The sequence below is a fragment of the Dipodomys ordii genome, unplaced genomic scaffold, assembly GCF_000151885.1.
Source record: "Dipodomys ordii isolate 6190 unplaced genomic scaffold, Dord_2.0 Scaffold67, whole genome shotgun sequence".
Classification (NCBI taxonomy): Eukaryota; Metazoa; Chordata; class Mammalia; order Rodentia; family Heteromyidae; genus Dipodomys; species Dipodomys ordii.
The window spans coordinates 1,291,329-1,314,552 of record NW_012267283.1 but is presented as its reverse complement, the minus strand read 5'-3'; the positions used below and the strand labels follow the sequence as shown (position 1 = coordinate 1,314,552).

Genomic DNA, 23,224 nt, shown 5'->3' with positions numbered 1-23,224 from the left:
CTCTGGGCCTGGGCACTGTCCCTCAGCTCTTCAGCTCAAGGCTAGCGCTCTACCACTTGAGCCACAGTGCCACTTCCGGCTTTTTTCTTTTGCTTTTGTGGTGCTGAGGAATCGAACCCAGGGCCTTAGGCATGCAAGGCAAGCGCTCTACCACTGAGCCACCTTCCCAGCCCCTTGTGTGTGCTTTTCTATCTTCACCATTGTCTTTGTTTTGTTTTAAAGTACAATGTACATACTTTGGAGAGGCAGTAGAGAGGTTAAGCTGGGGCTCTGAAATCTACCAAACTTGGGATTCCAGCCCCCACTCCTTTCCTCAACCAGACTCGTGACTTTGTGCTGGTTAATTAATTGCTCTAAGAGCCATTCTGCACTTTGTAATCATCTAGGGAGCTTTAAAACATTCTGAAGCCCAGGTGCCACCTGCAGAGATTCGGACTTAATTGGTCTAGTTATATCACGGCGTCAGCATTAGTAGTTTTAAAAGTTCCCTGTGTGACTAATGAGCAATCTCAGCTGACAACAACAGCCCTGAGGCTGGTTTTCTCCAACTGTGACAGAGTGATGATGATGACACACACCTTATCAAAGGGTTATTATAAAAATGAAGAATAGTAGTGAACATAACTGGCTGCATAGCCCAGGCTGGCCTTGAACTTGTGATCCTCTGGCCTCTCAGCCTCTTGAATGTTGGGAGTATCGGTATGTATTACCACACCCTGCTTTAACTATCTCTTACTGTTAAACTTACTGCTCAACTGCCCTGCCTATTCCTTTCAAACGAATCTTGAAGTTTGAATACCACTGATATGTCATGAACAATATAAATAGTATTTTTTTAACTTTTAAATCAAAGATATTGAGAACATGGATACAAAAAAAACAGAAGACAAGAACTCCAAAATGTTCTTCAGAGTAAGAAAAGGAAGCAGACCAGCCTTTTCATTTCAGCTATCTAGAGATACAATCTCTCAGTTAGCCTCTTGTAATTTTCCAAGTTTATTTGAGGGATTCAAAAGCCAGTGTCTGCTAGACTTGTAGTGAGAGGAATCTTAGAAATGCCAGTGCCCAGTACACAGAATGTTCTCTTTGTTTAAAGATTTTGTTTTCTAACCCAGGAAATAGTTAAGTATGAATTCTCCCATGAACTTCTATAATGTTCTAAACAATTGGTATTGATGTAGGACATAATGTTAATTTCTGCTTGGATGTTGTGTTGCTGGAGGATTTATGCTGTTCTAAACCAATGAGAAATTGTGCCACTAGGAAAGATTCATGCCCTCAGAAGTAAAAATATGCTTCATGGCCTCAGAATCAAAGATTGTTTTTCTTACTTCATGGATCAATTGGGCCCCTTCGAAAGATAGTGCTAAAGAGATTGTTCAATCTCCCGAACTCCAAGCAATATAAAGTTTATTTTCATTATGGAAACTGATTTATCACTTTTTTTTTGAAAACCCACTTTAGTTCAGTGATTATTACTCCAGTTCCTTTGGGCTGTTACTTAACTGATCAACACGGAACTACAATGTCTACCAAAGGGAAGTGGGTAGTAATGAGGTGCTTTAAACAGCCAGGGCAGTATGAGGTTCTGAGAGGAGTTGAGGAACTGCCTGGCTGGGCCCTCAGCAAGACTCCACCCAGTGCATCTGGCAAGTGCCAAGAAAAATAAGTGCATTTTGCAGAGACTGCCCTCTCCAGCTCTGTCCTCTGACCTCCTTCCTTCTGACCCTTTGACCCACCCAACAGGAGCTGCTCCAAGCAACTGTGCAGAACACCTGGGAGGCGAAAGAACTCAGCAGAGGCCCACAAATCAACATTCCTCCAGGAATGAACACGATGGCTATGCAAGTCAACCAGTTCAGCTGTTATCCTTGCCACACCAGAGATCTGGGCTTCCATCCAAACGTCTTCATTCACCATTGACTATTACAAGCCACCCTTCCTGCCACCCTTCCTCTCCTCTCATCCCTCCTCCACCAGGACCCCTCTTCTCCCCATCTCTATACCAACCCCTCTGTTCCTCTCACCACTGTGCTTTAGGAAACCCCAATTCTATAAGGAACAGAGAATCTCCTTGGTTTGTAAGTATTTGCTTAAGCACCCGCCTCCCAGCATTAATAAAACCAATCAGCTTCCTTCCTAAACCCCAAGTTCTATCACATGCAGTCCTGTTCTTAATCAGAACAACACTAGCCCTTCTCCCATACCCAATTCACTACCATATCTTGACAATTCTAGCTCTAACCACTTCATGCACTGAGGGAAACCTAGATAAGGCCATTTATTAGCCATTCTATTATTCTTTTCAGATTCTATTACGAAGTTTCCAGGATATCCTTAAATATAGAGAAAAGTACAGCAAAAGTCCCATCTACCCATCACCTAACTTTATCAGACCTTAACATTTTACAATATGATATCTGATTCCATTTCATTACAAAACACTTACCTTTAAATATTTAAATTATTTTTTAAAAAAAGATGAAAAAGAAAGTTTGAGTGACATTCCGCAGGCCCGCAGCACATACCCAGCATGGTGTCGAAGACACAGTACAAAGAATCATCGGCTCAGTAGTACTTGGCACAAACCTATGAGCCTCCCTGGATCTCAGTCCCTTATTCTTTCCAAATGTTCTTTTTAATATGCATCATTGAATATGTGTGTTATGCATGTGCATGTGTGCATGTGTTTGTTTTTTCAGTGCTAGAGACTGAACCCTGAGACTTGTGCATGTTAGAGCAAGTGATTTACCACTGAGCTACATCTAGCCTTTAGCTTCTTGAGACAGGGTTTCACTATATAGCTCAGGCTAGCCTTGAACTTGCTATGCAATCCAGGCTGGCCTTGAACTGCAGGTATTCCTGTCCAGTTTCCCAAGGACTGGGATTAAAGGCAGGTACCACCACACCATGGTAGTAAATAAACGTGTATTTCTGTAGGCATTTGTTGAATCCATATTTTTCTTTTTTATACATCTGTCCAGGTTAGCCCTTCTATTTTCTTTCTTTATCCTTCTCCCCATGTATTTTATCTTTCCATTTAATAACTATTTCATAACCATCTACTCTGTGCCTAGTGCTATTCAATCTTTTAAAATACCTATCTGTTGGTCTTTTTCTCTAGAAGCTTTCTCTCTTCTTATATTTCTTATTATATAACCATCTAGAATCTAAGTCCTTTTTTCTTTTTTTTTTTGGGTCCGGTCATGGGGCCTGAACTCTGGGCCTGGGCACTGTCCCCCAGCTCTCAGCTCAAGGCTGCTCTACCACTTGAGCCACAGCGCCACTTCCGGCTTTTTTCTTTTTGCTTATATGGTGCTGATGAATCGAACCCAGGGCCTCAGGCGTGCAAGGCAAGTGCTTTACCACTGAGCCACCTTCCCAGCCCTCTCTTTTTTTTTTGTCAGTCTTGGGACCTGAACTCGGGGCCTGGGTGTTATCCCTCAGCTCTTCAGCTCAAGGCTAACACTCTACCACTTGAGCCACATCAACACTTCCGGCTTTTTCTGCTTATAAGGTCCTGAGGAATTGAACCCAGAGCCTCATGCATGCAAGACAAACACTCTACTACTGAGCCTCTTTCCCAGCCCTCCTGTTTTCTTTTGTGGTCATCATCTTTATCACCTCTTCTCACACTTCTATGACCTAACTGATTACAAAACAAAAGGGGGCATTATTTTGTTTGTGTTGTTACACTGAAATAATGTGTTCTCTGAACTTATTTTTCAAAATTGATTAAGAAAATTTTTCTTATTGAGATGTTCTGATTTTTTAACAGTAGCACCTTTTAATTTAGAAAAACAAAAACAAAAAAAATACAAAAACACCCCTTTCCAGGCCTAGCTGAATATCTCCACGCTACATACCTACTTCTAGGCCTAGACCCATGCTGCTTCTAGCTACTTGGAATAATTTCAACCAGGATTGATCAAAGTTCTCTAGAGATTTGGATGCTCCCATTTCTGTTCTTTAACCAACACCTAAGATACTGAAAACTCCCTCCCAAAAAATGTTTTTGGTGTTGTTTTCAATGAAGTTAATCGTTAATTTGGTGCATCCCATTTCCTGTCAGCCCATTGGCCTCTAGACTAGGGAATGCTTCAGCTCACAATGAAAGGCTCAGGTGAGAAAGAATAGGTCAAAGAGCTGGCGAAGGAGGAGGGCTCCGGAAACTCTGAGCGGGTTAAAGAACTGTCAGAGGAGGGGCTGAAGCAACTGCAAATACTTGGCCTCCTTATTAATCCTCCAGGGGCAGAAAACATATTCTAAGTGGGAGAAGGAACAGCTGCAGACCTACCAGCACATTCCACAGAAGTCACAAGAAAATGGATGAGAACTCAACCCTCAGAGATGCTTCCAAAGAAAAGCACCAGGAAAGGGGAATTCGGGAGCGTCCTCCCTTAGAAAGTGAAGAATTCAACTGCAGGCATCAGGAAGACTCCACTGGGCCAGATAGTAAAGATGGCAGTGGATGGCCTAGCAAGGTCTACATAGACCAGCATAGAGAGCTGGTATCAAGTTAAATATACCACTAGGAAGGGTTTCCTCTCTCCAAGACCCCACTCAGGTCCGAGCTGGTTTCCAAGCCTAGAGTGAGAGAATTTGCCTACCCCAAGTGATAGAACCTTCCTGGGTCAGCTCCCTTAGGAGTTTAGGAATTTAGCTCTTTTAGAAGATAAATACAAGAAGTCTGAGCAGAAAGGCATTCCTAGCAAAGCAGTGCTGTAGCTCTTTGTCACACAGGAGCTGGCTCTTCCTGGAGCTAAGTAGCTCAAGTCCTTAGAAAGGATAATATTTTATAACACCTCTCCAACAGGAAAATCCCTTGGGGGTGCTGATTCAAACTTCAGAATTCAGAAATAGGGATTTCTGGACCCTCCCTGGGTTCAGTGAAATTAAAGTTTGTTCATATACACAGGAATAACTCAGTGTTCCATAATTAGGATTTAGTTTAAACAAACAAACAAACAAAAAGCTGGAGGCTTGGGCTCAAGTGGTAGAGAGATTGCTTAGTTAAGTTAGCAAACATGAGGCCCTGAGGTCAAATCCCAGTAGGGCCCAAAACCAAACCAAAACAATAACAAAATCTTCCCCTCTCTAAACCTCACTCAAATCTAAACTGCCCGGCAACATTTTTGTGAAGTCTTTTATCAGCTAACAAGAGCCACCTGCCTTTAAGCCAATTTCTCTTGAGTTTAGTACACAGTAAGTTGGTGAAATAATGGCAGAGGCGTCTAGAGACTAGTATACATAGCAAGCACAAACCTTTCATATGAGCCAAAACAAGCTACCTGGCCTGAGGTTTCTCTGCTCTGGGAATGCCCCCACTGGATGGCAGGCCAGAGGTGCTGCAGGTAACAGCTGTTGCTCAGATCCTCCAGTCCTTAGTTATAGCACAAAATCGTTACATCAAACTTTGTCCTTCTCAGAGCTGTTAATAATGAGCATGTTATACTAATTAGTTACCTCTTTCAGATCTATGTACTCTTTTCCTTTGCCATTTTTTATTCTAATAAGGTCTTCTTGCCAAACTGCTTTTCAAGTTTAGTTTTGAAACTGAGAGGATTGTGTGTGTGTGTGTGTGTGTGTGTGTGTGTGTGTGTGTGTGTCAGTACTGAGACTTGAACTCAAGGCCTCTCAGTTGGCTTTTTCCCCTCAAAGCTGGCACTCTACCACTTGAGCCATACCTGCATATCTGGATTTTTGCTGGTTCATTGGAGATAAGAATCCCATGGAGTTTCCTGTGCCAGATGGCTTCGAACCATAATCCTCAAATTTCAGCTTCCTGAGTAGGTAGGATTACAGATGTGAGTCATCAGTGCCTGGCTTGTGTTGTGTTTTGACTACAAATTACAACATGATGTATTCAAGTATTTGTGAAACTCTATAATTCTTTAGTAAGTGTAATGTAAGAATTATAGTTCATCATCCTTGGGTGGTTTTTTTCTAATTTGGTGATAAAGCAATTATAAGAAAATGTGAACAATCAATGGTAAGAATATTGGTGTTCACTGTATAGTCACTGACCTTTCTACATGTTTGAAACTTTGAATGGGAATGATGATGGGAATGGGAATGAACTGTGAACAGGGAATGATGAACTCTAAAGGTACAGCAAGGATGCTGCGGAAAAGCAAAGTCCTATTTCCAAGCGCCACAGTCTAGATATCTCCCAATCTCGTCTGGGAGATAGGAACTATGAACAGTTTCTCTGCCTACAATCCTAGCTACTCTGGCAGCTGAGATCTGAGAGTCTCAGTTCAAAGCCAGCCCAGCAGACAAATCCAAGAGCCTCTCATCTAAGAGACTCTTATCTACAATTAGCCAGTAAATTCCAGAAGTATAGGTGTGGTTTAAATGGTAGAGTGACAGTTTTGAGTAAAAAGCCAAATAAGAGCACAAATTCAAGCCCTAGTACCGTTAAACACACATAAAAAATACATGTGTGGTTCTTTAACATTCCTCCCATTGACAGGTGTAATCACTCTCCCTTTTTCCTTAAATCTGGGCCCACTTCACTGATTTATAATTAATATACACAGCATAAGTGACATTTAATTTCCAGGGTGAGGTCAGACACAGCCCTGAGTTCAAAACCCCAGTATCAGTGAAAAACTATTAACTGTGTCCTTATATCCTTCCAAAAGCTGTCTGGCAGACATATACAGATGGTTCTTTCTACCTCTTGGTATATGTCATACGGTGTTAAGTGAATACAAGGAAGCCCGAAACTTGCTTTTGTTTTTTTTTGTCAAGTATTAGGAACATCTTCCAATCAGCATGCAGGTTTATCTCAGATTCAGATGCCGTATAAAATTTCACTCCATGAATATCCTCAATTTATCCCATGGCTCCCTGAGAGAGCCACAAGTTATTTCTGGTTGGAGTACTTTGCAAAAATGAATGCACAAAAGTTACAATGAGCATCAGTATTCATGCAAATGTGTTTAATATGACAAAATGCTAGAGGTGAAATTGTTGTGCCAAGTTTTCCATGGAAGGTTTTACGATATTTTGAAATGGACTTACACATATCCTATGCTTTGCCATTTGCAGATACATTCTGCCATGTAATGCTTCCAACACCTCTGTGAAAGGTGCTGCCTTCACCATTCTATCGCCAGTAAAACTGAGAGTCAGAAGTTAAGGGAACCATTGTGTTTAGATGACTAGGACGCAGGAGATCTAGGACTCAGCAATGGGGAATGTCCAGCCCATGGACCATACAAGGCCCACAAAAATCACTTGGTACGTGTTGACAGAGACATGTATGCTTCAGCTGCCCTTAGCCCATTTGTCTATGCTGATCATTTTGAATGGTCCTCAAATAATGTTATTAACGCCCATGGTCCTTAGCATGTAACCCTAATCCATCTGCCTAAGGAGAAAGCCAGAACACATAACACTGCTTGAAGGATGTGGTATTTCCACAGATAGTAGATAAAAAGTCTTTTGAATGATAATTCTGAAACAGGCGCTTAATAGCTACTTTGAAAAATCACTGACCCTGTACTTGGCCTACCAAATTAACAGAATAAAAGCTGGGTATCCTTGCCTCTATGTAATTTTTCTAGTGCTGGGGCTTGAAATTAGGTGCTACCTTTTCACTTTTCTGCTTAAAAGCTGGAGCTCTACCACTTGAGCCAGAACTCTACTGCCAGCTTTTTGGTGATTACTTGGAGATAGGAGACTCACAAATTTTCCTGCCCCGCCTGACTTTGAACAGCCATCCTTAGACCTTTGCCTCCTGAGTAGTTAGGGTTGTGGGCTGAGCGACTGGCTCCTGAGCCATGTTCTTTGCCTAAGCCATGCTTTTCTGCAGTTACTTTATACTCACCTTGGAACCCAGGAAAGAGTGACAAGAGAACCAACCACCTGCCAGGTGTCAGTGCAACAAGGCTCCCCTGACCAATCCTAAAACAATGGCTGTCAGACTACATGCTGCCACCTCTGATCACCTGGCCAGGCACTGTTAAACTATTCCTATCTCTCTCCTCCTGCCCCTAGTTCTTTAGTCTATTTAAAGCTCTAGCTCATGGCTGTATCCCGAAGACAGCTGAACTGCTGTCACCCAGTAGCTGTCTATGCCACACAATAAATCTCTCTCTGCCCTTCACCAAGTCTCTTTATGTGGTGTATAGGAGCGAGTAGCTGGACCTGACTTATGGAATCCAAGGAGTTTGGGCCTGAGGTGTAAAACTGGTTTTAATTATACATTTCCAAATTACCCATTTATTCTCAGGTTCAAATTTCAACATAATCCAAATGTGCACATTTTATTGCTCACTCACTAGGAATATTCAGAATCTATCTCTTGGGTTACAACAGTATGAATTGTGTTTGGGGCCTTACATCATAATGAGCAATTTTATAATTGCTCCACTCACTCATGGAGCAAGTTTTAGAATGAGGTGATTATGGCTGCCAATTGTATCTGTCAGTGCCTAAGGTAAAACCACTAGCTTGAGATTATATCCATATCAAATTAGAACTGCATTATTTCCCTCCCTCAATTCTTCTTTCTTTTAACATAGAGTCCAATGGAAACGCTAGCTGCTAAATGTCCCATTAGCATTTTCTGACCTTCTCCACAGTTGGGCCACAACTGCGCACCTGCTGTGGCCACTGGCACACAGAAGAAATGGAAAAGGCCACTTTATGTTCTGCAGTGGCCTAAATGCCACGGAGCAGGGAGAGCATACAAGGAGAGAAAACAAACAACAAAAGAGGAAGGTCCTGCTGATCTAGTAGAAAAATCACAAGCTTATAAATCTCAAAGATCTTTGTGCAGCGGGCAGGGTACAAAATCATCTTCGTCAGAGAAGCAGGGTCAGTCTGGGAAGTCTAGTGCCATAAACACACATTTACAAATCTTTCCTCCCTAAAACAATGATAAAAGAAGGAGAAGGAAGCACAGATGGTGAACAAAAGTGATACAAGGAAAATTCCTACCTTAAATACTGAATCCATGCATTATTGTTCCTGAAATAACTATGCCAAGGGGTGGGATAGCATGGCAGCAATATGAAGAGAACTATTGTGTCCCTTGATTTGAAGACAGAGATTTGGAGGTGAGTAGATACATAGACAGAGATTTACATTGTAATGAACCATCACTCACGCATGGAGAGAGAGCCACTTGGAGACACTGTCCTCCCATTTCTTATATATCCAAATATATAAAGAACCCCAAAACTCAATAGTGATGATGATGATGATGATCTGATTTAAATGGGCAACAGTCAGTTCTTAAAGGAAGATAGATAAATGGCCATCTGTGTATAAAAACATGTTCAGGAGCTGGGAAGGTGGCTCAGTGGTAGAATGTTTGCCTCACCTGCATGAGGCCCTGGATTCAATTCCCCTGCACCACATAAGCAGAAAATGCCAGAAGTGGTGCTGTGGCTCAAGTGGTAGGGTGCTAGCCTTGAACTGAAGAGCTGAGGGATAGTGGCAGGCCCAGAGTTCAAGCCCCACGACTGACAAAAACAAAAACAAAAAAAAAACATGCTCAGCATCACTAATCATCAAGGACAAGATCATCAAAACCACAGTAAGATAGCATCACACTCCAGTTAGCTATTAACAAAATGACAGAAGACAACAAGTGTTGCTGGTGGTAGCAATATAAATCAGTGACGACATTGTGGAAAACTATAGAACTTCCTCAACATTTTTAGAAGAAATTTAGATAGCCCTCCCTGGGTCTCTTGATGGACCCAGATGCTTCCTTGTGTGGTTTACTTCATGGCACGCCATGCCTTCTGTTCTCAAGGATCTACTGGGGTCTTACTGCATAGCCCAGCTGGATTTTAACTAGTGATCCTCCTGCCTCCGCTTCCCAAGTGCTTGGATTACAGGCCAAAAGCTTTGCCATGATACCACAGGCACTTGCAGTCTGGAAGGAACTCAGAAGGTACAGATACAGACTTCAAGGTCCGGGCAGACCCAGCCTTTAGGCTCCACCAACTACTTCAGAGCATTTCCACTTCACAGTCATCAAAGAACCAAAGGAAAAGGAGAAATACCCTGTCTGCAGTGACCATGAAGAGGGTCCCAAGGGTAGTGACCACACAGATATTCTTCCTTTCCACATGGAAGCCTCCAAAATACCAGGGACATTGGAGAGGAAGGGGGAGAGAGGGAAGGAAGACACAAGTAGAAACTGGAGGTCTAATCTCAGCAGACTCACATCTCATTCTGCTGCCTGGAATTTGGCCATTTAAGATTTAAATGTTGCCGGGTGCCAGTGACTCACACCTGTAATCCTAGTTACTCAGGAGGCTGAGATCTGAGGATCATGGTTCAGAGCCAGCCCAGGCAGGAAAGTCCACAAGACTTTTATTTCCAATAAACCACTAAAAAACCAGAAGTGGCGCTGTGGCTCAGCGGCAGGGCGCTAGCCATGAGCTGAAGAGCTGAGGGACAGCATCCAAGCCCAGAGTTCAAGCCCCACAGCCAACAACAACAAAAAAATTTTAATGTTTAAGTTTTCATCTTAAAATCCATCTTTGACAAACAAACACATTTCATTCTAGATCGTATTCTGGATTGAAAATACATTGGTATGAACTCCTTTGTCAAAATTTCAGTGTATATTTTATGGTTTGTTATCAGTGTTCAATTTTTCTGAATGTGTGAGACAGTATTTGTATGGAAGAATTCTTGTTTTTAGAAGGGTTTTATGTGAGCTACTGTTTGTCAAATTGTTTATCAAAAACAAGAATGTGCATGCAAGTACAATCTACATTTAACTCTCTAGCCAGAGAGGGGTTAAACAAATAAGACAAAGTATTAACACTTGATAAATTTTGGTAAAGGATACAAAAATGTTCACTGTACTCTTGTTCTCTGTATTATTCTTGAGACTTTTATAAAAGACTGGTTTCTATTTTAGAAATAAAAAGTTTCATCAGTTGGGAAAAAAGAAATTTATGTAGAACTACCACAGGATCCAGCAATCATTCTTCTGGGTACACATCCAAAAGAACTGAAATCAGTATGTCAAAGAGACATCTGCCCTCCCCGTTTATCATAGCATTATTCACAATAGATGAGAAATAGGAACTACCTACACGTCCACCCACCGATTAAAGTATGAAGAAAATGTGTTCCCTATACACAATAGAAACCAATTCAGCTATAAGAAAAATGAGGTGATTCTATCACTTACTGCAACATGAAAGATATTATGCTAAGTGAAATGAACCAAGCATGGGGTAGCAACTATCATCTGATCTCATTCATATGTAAAATCTAAAAAGAGAAAGTTGATCTCATAAAGGTTGAGAATAGAATCTATATTTTTGGACATATGTTGGTGGTTATAAAAGGCTGGAAGAGCAGGGGAAAGGAGGATTGGGGTAATATTGATTAAAGGATAATGAAGTTATAGTTAGCTAGGAGAAAGAGGGTCCAATATCCTGTTCCATGATAGCTTGATCATAGATGATAACTGTGAGCTCTTATTGATTTTTAAGAATCTAGAAGAAATTATTTTTAATACTCAATGTACATAGTAAAAATGGAAGCAGGTAACTTAAGGGGATGGGCAGAGTTAGGACAGATGGGGAGGACAATAATAGAAGGAGTAACTGACCAAGATGCAATGCCATGCAGTCATACTGACATGTTGAATTGAAATCCCTTTGTACAGCTACAAAGATGATTTTTGAAAGGTTTTCACCATGAAAAACTGATTTAGGAGACAGAAATAGTTACCTTGGTCTGAGCAGTTACACAATGTACACACGTACGGAAACATTAAATATTTGTTCTAGACTCAGGGTAGAATATCCGTGTCCTGTCATTGTTGTTTTTTTTTCCTTTGACTAACAGATACTGGCAATGAAGAACATGGCACTTTCACTTTTTCTAACCTATTTCTTTTTTTCCTTGTCTCTGCTGCTGTAAAAATCATAGTCACTTCCTTCCCATCGGCTGTAATAACAGCCATGACACACATTCCTAGCCACAGACAAATAAGCGAAAGTCTCTTTGCTTTCCCATCCTCCGACTGGAATAGTAACACAGCCTGGCGGGGGAGCAGACATCACTAAAAGAAAAGAGGAGGACAGGAGAAGTTCTTTGAACTTGGTGGCACCATGGAGTCATCCTCTCAGTCCAGGATTGACCACATGTGGCTAATACTTGAAGTTGACCATAATTCGTTGGGTTTTGCTTTTTGGGTTTTTTTTTTCCCTCAGTTGTGGGGCTTAAACTCTGGGCCTGGGCACTGTCCCTCAGCTCTTAAGATCAAGACTAGCACTCTACCACTTGAGTCACAGTACCACTTCCAGTTTTCTGGTGGTTTATTGGAAATAAGAGTCTCGTGGACTTTCCTGCCCAGGCTGGCTTTGAACCGTGATCCTCAGATCTCAGCCTACTGAGTAGCTAGGATTACAGGTGTGAGCTACCAGCACCCAGCAGAAGATAGGAAGCCGGGTGCTAGTGGCTGACCATAATTCTAATTCAGTAAAATATTACCTAAGAGTCAAGCCCCTTTCCAACTGAGTGCCAACACTAGGAAAACAGCACCAGAAAGAATGAGGAGAGGACTTCTGCACTACCTATGATCAGGTGTGTGAGATGAGTGGCATGGTAGTTAATCTTTATTTGCTACTCAGGAGAGATTAAATCTGGGTGCCAATGGCTCATGCATATACTCCTAGGTGCTCAGGAGCCTGAGATCTGAGGATCATGATTTGAACTGAACCAGGAAAGACAAATTCTCTAGACTTTATCTCCAATTAACCAATGAAAAGCTGGAACTGGAAGCCTGGCTCAGATGGTAGTGTGCCAACTGTGAGCAAAAATATCATTGATTGAATGAGAAAAAGAGGCCATAAATTTGACCCCAACACTGGCCAAAACAACATGGAGCAGCAGGAACAACATAACAAAATCAGAATTCAAGCAATATGTGTAAAATTAGGTGCCAAGAAAAGCATACATTCTGAAGGGGAAGCAGCATTCCAAGGATGTAAAGTCTGGCAGGATTAGAACTCTTCTATTAGTGTGTTTCAGGACTGGTTGGCAATAAACAGGCTCATAGTTCTAGCAGGTTAGTCTCCCATGTTACATGCAGGAAAAGACTACTAGCTCAAACAGAGCATGCTTAGTGGAGCTAAGAGTGGTGAACAAACCTCTCTTATTCTCATGTCCTAATCCAAAGGTCATGATTCCATCTTAGAACAAGAAGCAAGCCCTGCTTTCCATCTTGGCCTTTTTTCCCCTTATTCCTGCCAGTCATACTTTTCATCTTTCAAGAAAAAGCCTTTTGAAAAACTATGTTAATCCTATTTTTGCTCCCATAGTGATAAAGCACATATCTACTAGGCTCTGGCTGGAGCCTCACCAAATAGCCGCAGTTCTCACAATGTTGAGACTCTGCTGGGCCAGAGTCTTCTCTTTATGTCTGAATTCACTTTCATTCACAGGGTTCATTCAGAGTTGAGATAGCCCACACAGTCTAACTTGTTTTGGTGCAAAGATTCTCATGCTGTAGTTTTTTTTTTTTCTATTAAGATACAAACTTCATAGCGTACGTCTCTTGTAATAGCATAATTTCAAGGTAGACAATGTTCTGTACTGTTATGTACAATTCTAACATGAAAATCCAAAGGGCTATAAATACCATGCACTTGTCAAAACAGAAAAAATATCAAGAATGTCTATAATCAAAAGGACAGAGTGTTTGACATAATATTCCAATGCTAGAATATATATTAAAGAAAAGTAGAAGCCTCAGACATGACTGGTGGGAATGTAAACTGATTCAGTTTGAAAGACAGTTTGATAATTTCTCATCATAGATTTTAATCATAGGTATCATACCCAACAATTCCATTTCCATGTAGATTCTCAACAGAAACTTGTAAATATTTTGAATGACCAGAACAGCCTACTAGCAAAAAACAAAAAACCAGAACCAACACAAATGCCCATTGTGCCAGCCAGCCAGCTCTTTGTTGATGAGACAAAATGCCCAAGAAATACAAATTAAAAGCAAAAAAGACTGATTGTGGATCGTGATTTCAGAGGTTTCAATCTATTAGTTTAAGACTGACTCAAGGCATAAAAACCTCAAGGCAGTGAGATTATGTGGAAGAAAGAGCTGTTCATCTCATGGTAGCCAGAAGCAAACATTTGAAACAAGGTATAGCCCTGAAGATAGCTGAGCCCCAAGTGACTCACATCCTCCAACTAGGCCCTACCTTTGATTTTTCTACAACCTCCCAATAATGCTATCAACTTATGGAACCATCAAAGTTATAAATATAGATGTGAAAAATAATCTGATTAATAGAGAGAAATGTAGCTCCATGAAAAAGCACTTGTCTGTCATGCATGAGGCCCATGGTTTGGTCCTCAACACTGTAATGTATATATATGATCTTTTTTTTTTTGAGGGAAAGCTGGGCGCTGTCCCTCAGCTCTTCCGCTCAAGGCTATCGCTCTACCACTTGAGCTACAGCACCACTTCTGGCTTATTTCTTTTTGCTTATGTGGTGCTGAGGACTTGAACCCAGGGCCTCAGGCATGCAAGGCAAGCACTCTACCACTGAGCCACCTTCCCAGCCCCATGATCATTATTTTTATTAGAATAAATATTACTAGAATTATTCACTATAGACATATAGAAAAATTCCATTTTTAACAAGTTAGTCTATGAGATCCCCATCAAAAAGACAAAAGTCACTATGAATTGTCTGATTTCTCAGACAAAACAAATCATTTGACCAGCATTGTAGGAGTATGAACAGAAATGGAAAAGTTAATTTTAAGAGGCTAGCATGTTCCTGGGAAGCCTGGCACCAATGTGTCATTTGCTCCAGATCTAATAACCCTATTGGCTCCAAGCCCTCAATAATTCTTTGTTATACTTTCCTCTTACTTTCATTGTCCTTACCCTATAAATCAATGTCTTTATCAGTCCCTGAAAGCCCCTATGACAAACCATCGTTCTCTTTCTGCTTCTCTCAAAAAGAAAATTATGAAACTGTAACCCATCTGTACATCACCTTTATAATAATAATTTTTAATTTTATTTTTTCAAAATATAGAAGCTTCAATGAGGAATGAAAGAAGGCAAACTGAGCAAATAAATCAATGGCATTCACCCACACATTCCTACTTTCTTTCTAGTTATTTAGAAAGAACTCTTAACCTGCTTTTCCAAAGACTGGCTTTTTTCATCATCTCTAACCTGATTCTCTTCTACACTTTCTCAGACATCTCTCCAGCAATATCTTTTTTGTTTGTTTTTTCAGGTACTAGGGCTTAAACTTAGGGCCTAGATAGTATCCCTTAGCCTTTTATATTAAAGACTGTTCCTCTATCTGAGCTACACAGCCACTTCCAGCCTTTTGGTGGTTAATTGGAGATAAAAGTTTCACAGACTTTGCTGCCTGGGCTGGCTTCGAACCATGGTTCAGATCTCAGTCTCTTGAATAGATAGGATTACAGCATGAGGCACTGGTACCAGGCACAAGTAGTATAATTTTAGATGTTCCTATGTATCACACCATGTATTTCATGAGAATGTGCTAGTGGTGTAGCCAACGTGAATTTTCACCTATTCCTAGATAAAACATTTTGAAATCTCAGGCGATTGAAGCTAAATCTTTTCACATTCTAAGAAGTTGAATTTAAATACATTACTGACATACTTCCTTTGTTCTTCTCAAAACAAATAGTTCAGTGTTTGAGAGAGCAGTGAGCCAAGTAGAGGTGATTATTTCTAGACTTCCTATTATCTGTCTTAAGGGTTCCTGGAAATGGTATTTAATGAGGTAGGTTTTCTTTTTCTTTTTCTTTCTTTCTTTCTTTCCAGAGAAGACTTTGATGCGGCTGAAAATTTATTCTTTCTCAAGTGTAGGCAGCGTACCAATTAACTCTCACCAAATGCCCTGGCTGCACTCCTGGTTTGTAGTTTATTATATTCATCATGCAATATATAAACTCCACCTCCTCCTCCACTTCTTTCCTGAAGACTCTAGACAAATTCCTCAGCAACTTTCTGCTCTGTCTTGGTCTTTTAACTTACATTTATTTTGTCTTTTTCCACAAATGATCAAAATAGAGGTGAAAATAAGAGGAGAAAGGTGAAACAGGAAAGCTGTGACTCTGAACAGCTGATGAACCGGAGCTCATGCCAGTTTGATTCACTTTCAGATCCATTTATGACACAATTTGCAACAGGACAGACATAAAGGAACAGAGATGAACAAATACCACATGAGTCTCAGGACTTATAATTCTGTGGCAAACATCGTCACACATACAACCACAGGACAAAGCGGAAGGAAATGATTGCTAGAATTATTTCCCTAATGTTGTGTTGTTGTGATTTTTTTTTAATTAAAGGGACACTTACACTATCTTCAGACACAGTTGGATGGGGATTATGTAATGTTGTGCCTCTAAGCACTTCTCAATCTGGTGGTTGGAAAAAGAACAAAGGAAGTTAAAGAAAAGTCATTTAAATGTGAAAGTTGGAGGCACTGTACCAAAGTGGGCAAGGCCTTTAGCTGCCAACAGTCTTTCTTCCCCTACTGTTCGGGTCTGCTGACTCAGTCTCTTTCTTTTTTATTTCCATTTAGAACCTCGGGTATTTTTCTAAGTGATTTTCATTTTACAAGTCATACGTTCCTTCATCACAAGGCAACACCTATTTCTAAGGGAAGCAGGCAAGCAGAGTCTGTAGCTAAGTAGTCATCTGCCTTTCCACAACTCTTCATGCTAATAGGAAAATGAAGACAATAGATGCTTGGGGAGAATTAGTATTCTCTGCCCTGGAATGTCTACTCTCCCTGGGAAAATATTAATGTTTTGAATATGAATACAAATTTCTTTCCTTCAGACCTCTCTCCTGCTTTCTAAACTATTGATTCCAAATATGTACAGGATATCGCTACTTAGGTCCTTGAACCTGTAGCATGAACGGGGAAAACACCGCTAATTGTCTGTTCTCCCAGTATCCATTTTCCCCTTAATCCTTTAAGAGAGGAACACCAGAATATTCTCTTGCCACAGAAAGAATGTGGAACCTGAAAGTCCCCTGGAGTCTCAAATGTTACAGAGACTTGCTCCCATGCTTGGTGCTACAAAATGGTGGTGGAGTCTTTACGAGGTAGGGCTTAATAAAAGGTCTTTAGGTTATTGAAGGCATTCCCTAAAAGAAGATTGTAGGGGCGGTGGTCTTTTCCTCTTCCATCTTTCTAATAATAAAATCGTTTTGCTCTCCCATGATGACTACCTCATCCATCGCCCCCAAAAACAACAGAGACAATCATAGATTGGGACTTCCAAATCCATGAGCAAAAATCTTTTCTCTTTTTATCATCTTGGGTATTTTGTTATAGTGAAGTAAAGCTGACTCACACACCAACCGCATCAGCTCATTTTTTCAGCCTTCCTTACACCTAAGTGTGGCCTGGTGTTTAACATTAGTCAGCAGATATGTGCAGAGTAGAAGTCAGCAGAAATGATAAGTTCAGCTTCTGGATTCTACCCTTAAAAGTACACTGTTGTGTATGTATGGTATGTGCTCACAATGGTGAGGGATGGACTCACCATCTTGAATGTTGACATGAAAACTACAAGATGAAAATTACAAAAAAAAAGAAAGAAGGCACTTAAGTCTCTAAAACTTTAGCTGTTTATTTCACCAATTCTGGCAAGAAGGCTGAAAAGTCAACTTTGTTTCTTTTTAAAGAATCAATATGTTGAGGTCTCTAATACAGCAGCAACTTGAAGCACCATCTAAAAGACATTCCCAGCTGCCATGTTAAATAACAATTATATTATGTTTGGATATTCTGAAATATCATCTTTGGCTATAATCCTTCTGTCTCATGATTACAGTAAAATCCAAAGCCATAAAGACATGCTAGTTTCCTTTAAGTACACATGAAAAAAAATTTAAATAGTAAAGCACAGGCTGAAGGAAATTTAATCCAAAACAATAGTAGGAATATGGAGAAATATAGGCCAAGTTTCTAGGGATCTGTAGGAAGCTAAAATGGGCCAATCAGAAGTTTATCGAGAATGTAATTATAAAACTGCAGGACTCGTTGATGAAGGCCTTGAAAATGCTAATGTCTACCTGCTCCTTTCACAAGTCTAGAATTCAAAGTTAAAAAATTGTCCAGGTTTATATAATGGCTCAGTAACATAACAAATGCTATGGTATATAAAAATATGCCCAAGGGGGGCTGGGAAGGTGGCTCAGTGGTAGAGCACTTGCCTTGCATGCATGAGGCCCTGGGTTCAATTCCTCAGCACCACATAAGCAGAAAAAAAAAGCCATAAGTGGTGCTGTGGCTCAAGTGGTAGAGCACTAGCCTTGAGCTGAAGAGCTGAGGGACAGCGACCAGGCCCAGAGTTCAGGCCCCACGACCGGACCCCCCCCAAAAAAATACACACACACACACACACATACACACACACACACAAGGAAGTGGTGCTGTGGCTCAAGTGGTAGAGCATAAGCCTTGAGCTGAAGAACTGAGGAACAGTGCCAGGCCCAGAGTTCAGGCCCCATGACCGACAAAAAAGACAAGAGTAAAAATATACCCAAGTGAAAACCATTCTGGAAACCACCAAATTAGTTTAGGGAAATAAGACAATATTTTTGTAATGATATACTCTGTTCAAAATTCAAAACCATGTTGTACAGATGATACCTCCCAAAAGCATGCGAGGAGTTGGGGGAGGGGATATCAATGTAATTACATTTTATTTATTTTTTTTTTAATTTTTTTGGGTCCAGTCGTGGGGCCTGAACTCTGGGCCTGGGTGCTGTCCCCCAGCTCTTCAGCTCAAGGCTAGCACTCTACCACTTGAGCCACAGCGCCACTTCCGGTTTTTTCTTTTTGCTTATGTGGTGCTGAGGAATCGAACCCAGGGCCTCATGCATGCAAGGCAAGTGCTCTACCACTGAGCTAACTTCCCAGCCCCACATTTTAGAATTTGTACATTCTAAAATCAGATGGTCTGAGGCCTGAATGTGTATGTTTGATAAAGGGAATCATCCAAGACTGTTTACTCCAAAAATGAGAAGCGTCTGTGTTAACTGTCCATCAAAGAAAATGGAAGATGTGGTATACACATTTGGGTTTATCAGGACTAAAAGGATGATGTCATCTTCAGCACAGAATGGTTTGTGCCACTCAGATATTCTCCAGCATGACTCTTCTTTAAGGGCCTGTGCTTAGGGCTCCCCAGACAATTAATGATAAAGGGGCTGAGCCTAAAAATCTCTGAGGCTATCTGGACACAGGCAGAGTTACTCTTTCTTGAAAGAACTGAGTCTACAAAGGGGTAATGCATATGTGCCTCTGATCATATAAAACAATATTTATCAAAATGAACTCCAGGAATGGAAACAAGCTTTTTTTTTCTTTGTTGTTGTTTTCATATTTTCTTCGTTTCTTGTTTATTTGTTTATGAGGATTCCACAGAAATGGGGGGAACAAAGGGTGAACAAATCCAGCAGTGGTACTCACTAGACACTATATTGAAAATGAACTATGCAGCTTGTGGGGGGGAACAGGAAGGAAAAACTAGGAGAGAATGAGGGAAGGGATTACATTGTCCAAAAAGAAATATACTCTTCACCTGACTTATGTAACTGAAACCCCTCTGTACATCACCTCTATAATAACAATAAAAAATGTTTTAAAAAAATTTAGTCTGTGGGATGAAATGTAACCCAAAGGGATGGAGAAAGGGTAAAAGGTGCGTTCTGCAAGCAGCAAGCTGGTTTTACAAGTAAGGAATTAGGACTCCAGAGAGGGGGTTGGGGATGGAATGGACAGACATTACTTGCTAGACATGGAGATGTCAGCGATTTGAGAAATAAGCCAGACCAGTCTCCTCCCTGAGCAGAAAAGAAGAGCTATTTAAGAAACCTTGCAGTTGTGATCATAAACATGTGCTAAATCAAACTCAACATGGGCTAAAGGGGCCTTCATGCACACATCCTTGAATAATGAATTTGCAATCCAACTTACTATGTAAACAAATTCAAAACCTAACTTGGGGGGCTGGGAAGGTGGCTCAGTGATAGAGCGCTTGCCTTGCATGCCTGAGGCCCTGGGTTTGATTCCTCAGCACTACATAAGCAAAAAGAAAAAAGCCAGAAGTGGCGCTGTGGCTCAAGTGGTAGAGCGCTAGCCTTGAGCTGAAGAGCTGAGGGACAGTGCCCAGGCCCAGAGATCAGGCCCCACAACCGGACCCCCACAAAAAAAAATAAAAAATAAATAAGTAAAATAAAAAATAAAAAACCTAACTTGGACCAGTTGCCTGTGGCTTATACCTGTCAACCTAACCACTTAAAAGGTTGAGACCTGGAGGGCTGTGGTTCAAATTCAGCCTGGATAGAAAAGTCTAAGAGATTCTATCTTCAATATATCAGCAAAATGCCAGGAAAATAGCTGTGGCTTAAATACTAAAGCATCAGCCATAAGCAAGAACGCTGAGTGAACATACAAGGTCTAACGTTCAAGGCCCCAGTACCAGCAAAAGAGAATCTAACTTAGTATTTTGGTTTGTAACACAAGCTGAGTCTCATCCAATCACAGCAGCCAAGCTTCAGTCAACCAATCATAGGGCACCAACTGTTCAAACCATATTCAAATAAGGCAACAATCAAGCTGGAACCAATCCACTGTCTTCTTATGTCAGTTGTGTTTTTCTGTCCAAGCAGCGTTGGAGTTCATCAGTCTTGCTCAGGTTCAGAAGGCTGCTGAATGCCAGAACAACAACTAAAAGTCAATGAAGAAGTCTCTAAACTAATAATTCTGCCTCTATAAATATGTGTATTTAATTTTAATGTTCTCTTGTTCTTTTTGATAATGATTTTAAACTTTTTATTTGTACAAATTTATTAAACAAAGGGGTTTCGTGGTGGTATTTATGACATGCATATGATGTACTTTTTTAACTATTCCCTCATTCTTAACTCTCTTTCCTCTTCCCCCTCCTTAAACTATTTATTTTCTTTTTATGTTTTAGGTCTGAGACTGGGACTTGAACCCAGTACCCAACACTTTCACTTACTGGCTAGTGCTCTACCAACTGAACCAGGTCTCCAATCCCAACTATTAAGTTTTTTTGGGCTTCATTGTGCTATTTTCCTACATATATAATATATTCCTATACTATTTATCCCCTCTTACTTCCTCTTAAAATTTATCATTAGCAATTTTTCATATGCTTTATGGGCTTCATGATTTTTTTACTGGCTTCTTAGCATTCCGTTACATGGATATACTGAGATCTGTTGAAATGTTCTTGAAACTAAAACATTTAAGATGCTCCTACCTTTCTGGCGGTGATGACCTCCTCCCGAGAACATGCCTCTTGCAAAGGATCTCCTTCATCCCTCTCCTGAAGAGGAGAAGAGAAAACACAAGAAGAAGCAACTGGTGCAGAGCCCAATTCCTACTTCATGGATGTGAAATGCCCAGGATGCTATAAAATCACCACGGTCTTTAGCCATGCACAGTTTTGTGTGTTGGTTGCTCTACTGTCCTCTGCCAGCCTACAGGAGGAAAAGCAAGGCTTACAGAAGGATGTTCCTTCAGAAGGAAGCAGCACTAAAAGCACTGTGAACCAAGATGAATGGGAAGTCGTCCCAATAAACACAGTTTGGATATATCGTGTTCATTGTCTTGTTTAACTGCTAGGAACTTCCTGCCTCAAGTATTCAGGGGCAACCAGAAGAGAAGAATGCTAGTCCTCTGAGACAATTTGTGAAATAAAATGAAGGCAATTTCCAAGTCAAAGTCCACGGTGCAGATATAAGGACTTCTTACCTAGAAAGATGGAAGCTGTTGATGCCAACACCACAAAGAGGGTAAAGAGGAGGATCTGGTAAGAACCAACGAACCGCTTGAAGACACCTGGATTTTCACACTGATCTACACATTGGATATAACTGAAAATAGTTATTTTATAAGACAAAGCAGATGCTGCATTTGAGGACATGGTCATAAGAGTAAACTGGGTGCCAGTGGTTCATGCTATAATTCTCAAGAGACTGAGGTTCTTGGTTAGAAGCCAGCCTGGCCAGGAAAGTTCATGTGAGTCCATTTAGCCAGTAATGTTAAGCTGTGGCTCAAGTGGTAGAGCACCAGCCTTAAGCAGAAAATGCTAAGAGGCAACCCCCACACCTTGAATTCAAGCTCCCCCCAAAAAATACCAACCTAGGTATACATCTATTAAGTGAAATTTTAAGATCTAATGATCAGAACATGAGTGTGGTATATCTGGATTCTATTGGTGATAAATGCATTCTTCTGACAATATTTGTAGCTTATTTATGTTGCTGACTTTAAATGTCCCATTAAAGCTTTATAGAGTACGTGTAAAAAAATGCTCCTAATATATTGTGAGGAATAATTTACTGTCAGTAAGGAGTGTGCTTCCTGACATAAACATTCTAAATTACCAACAGTAGGTGCATATTAAAGTGAATAATTAATTTTGATTCTCCATAAATTTATACAATCAAATTAGCTTTTTCAATTTTGCATACTCTCACCAAAACAAAAAAAAGATCATTTTTATTACCCCCTCTGGGCCTGGGCACTGTCCCTCAGCTCTTCAGCTCAAGGCTAGCACTCTACCACTTGAGCCACAGCGTCACTTCCAGCTTTTTCTGCTGATTTGATGCTGAGGAATTGAACCTAGGGCCTCATGCATGCAAGGCAAGCATTCTACCACTGAGCCACCTTCCCAGCCCATGGGATGTTATTTTTAAAATTTCGAGACTAGGTCATGATAACTAACAACTGTAATCCCAATTAGTAACAAAGTGGTGGTAAGGAGGATCATGGTTTGAGGATCACCCAGACAAAATGTTAGTAAATCCTACTTCAACTAATAAGCTGAATGCAGTGGCTCCTGCCTGTCATCCCAACTCCACAGTTGGATGAGAAGGAATATAGGCAAGGCTTGGCTTGTATAAAAACGCAAGAACATATCTGACAAATAACTAAAGCAAAAAGGACTGTGTGCATGACTCAAATGATAGAGTACCTGCCTAACAAGCATATAACCCTCAGTTCAAACCCAAACAGAAAAGAATTTCAAACTCTAATTTTCTACTTTTCTGTCAGGTACCAGTAGCTCTCACCTATAATCCTAGCTATACAGAATACTGAGATCTGAGACTCATGATTCAAAGCCAGCTTAGGTAGGAATGTCCACGAGA

At 40.7% G+C, this 23,224-nt stretch overlaps 1 long non-coding RNA gene and 1 pseudogene across 1 annotated transcript in view; one reads left to right on the top strand and one right to left on the bottom strand.

Moving 5' to 3' along the window:
• Window positions 1-23,224, bottom strand: part of LOC105990818 — a 153,050-nt gene that overhangs the window by 117,987 nt on the left and 11,839 nt on the right. The window lies entirely within an intron of this gene.
• On the top strand, window positions 15,905-21,614 carry LOC105990817 (annotated as a pseudogene).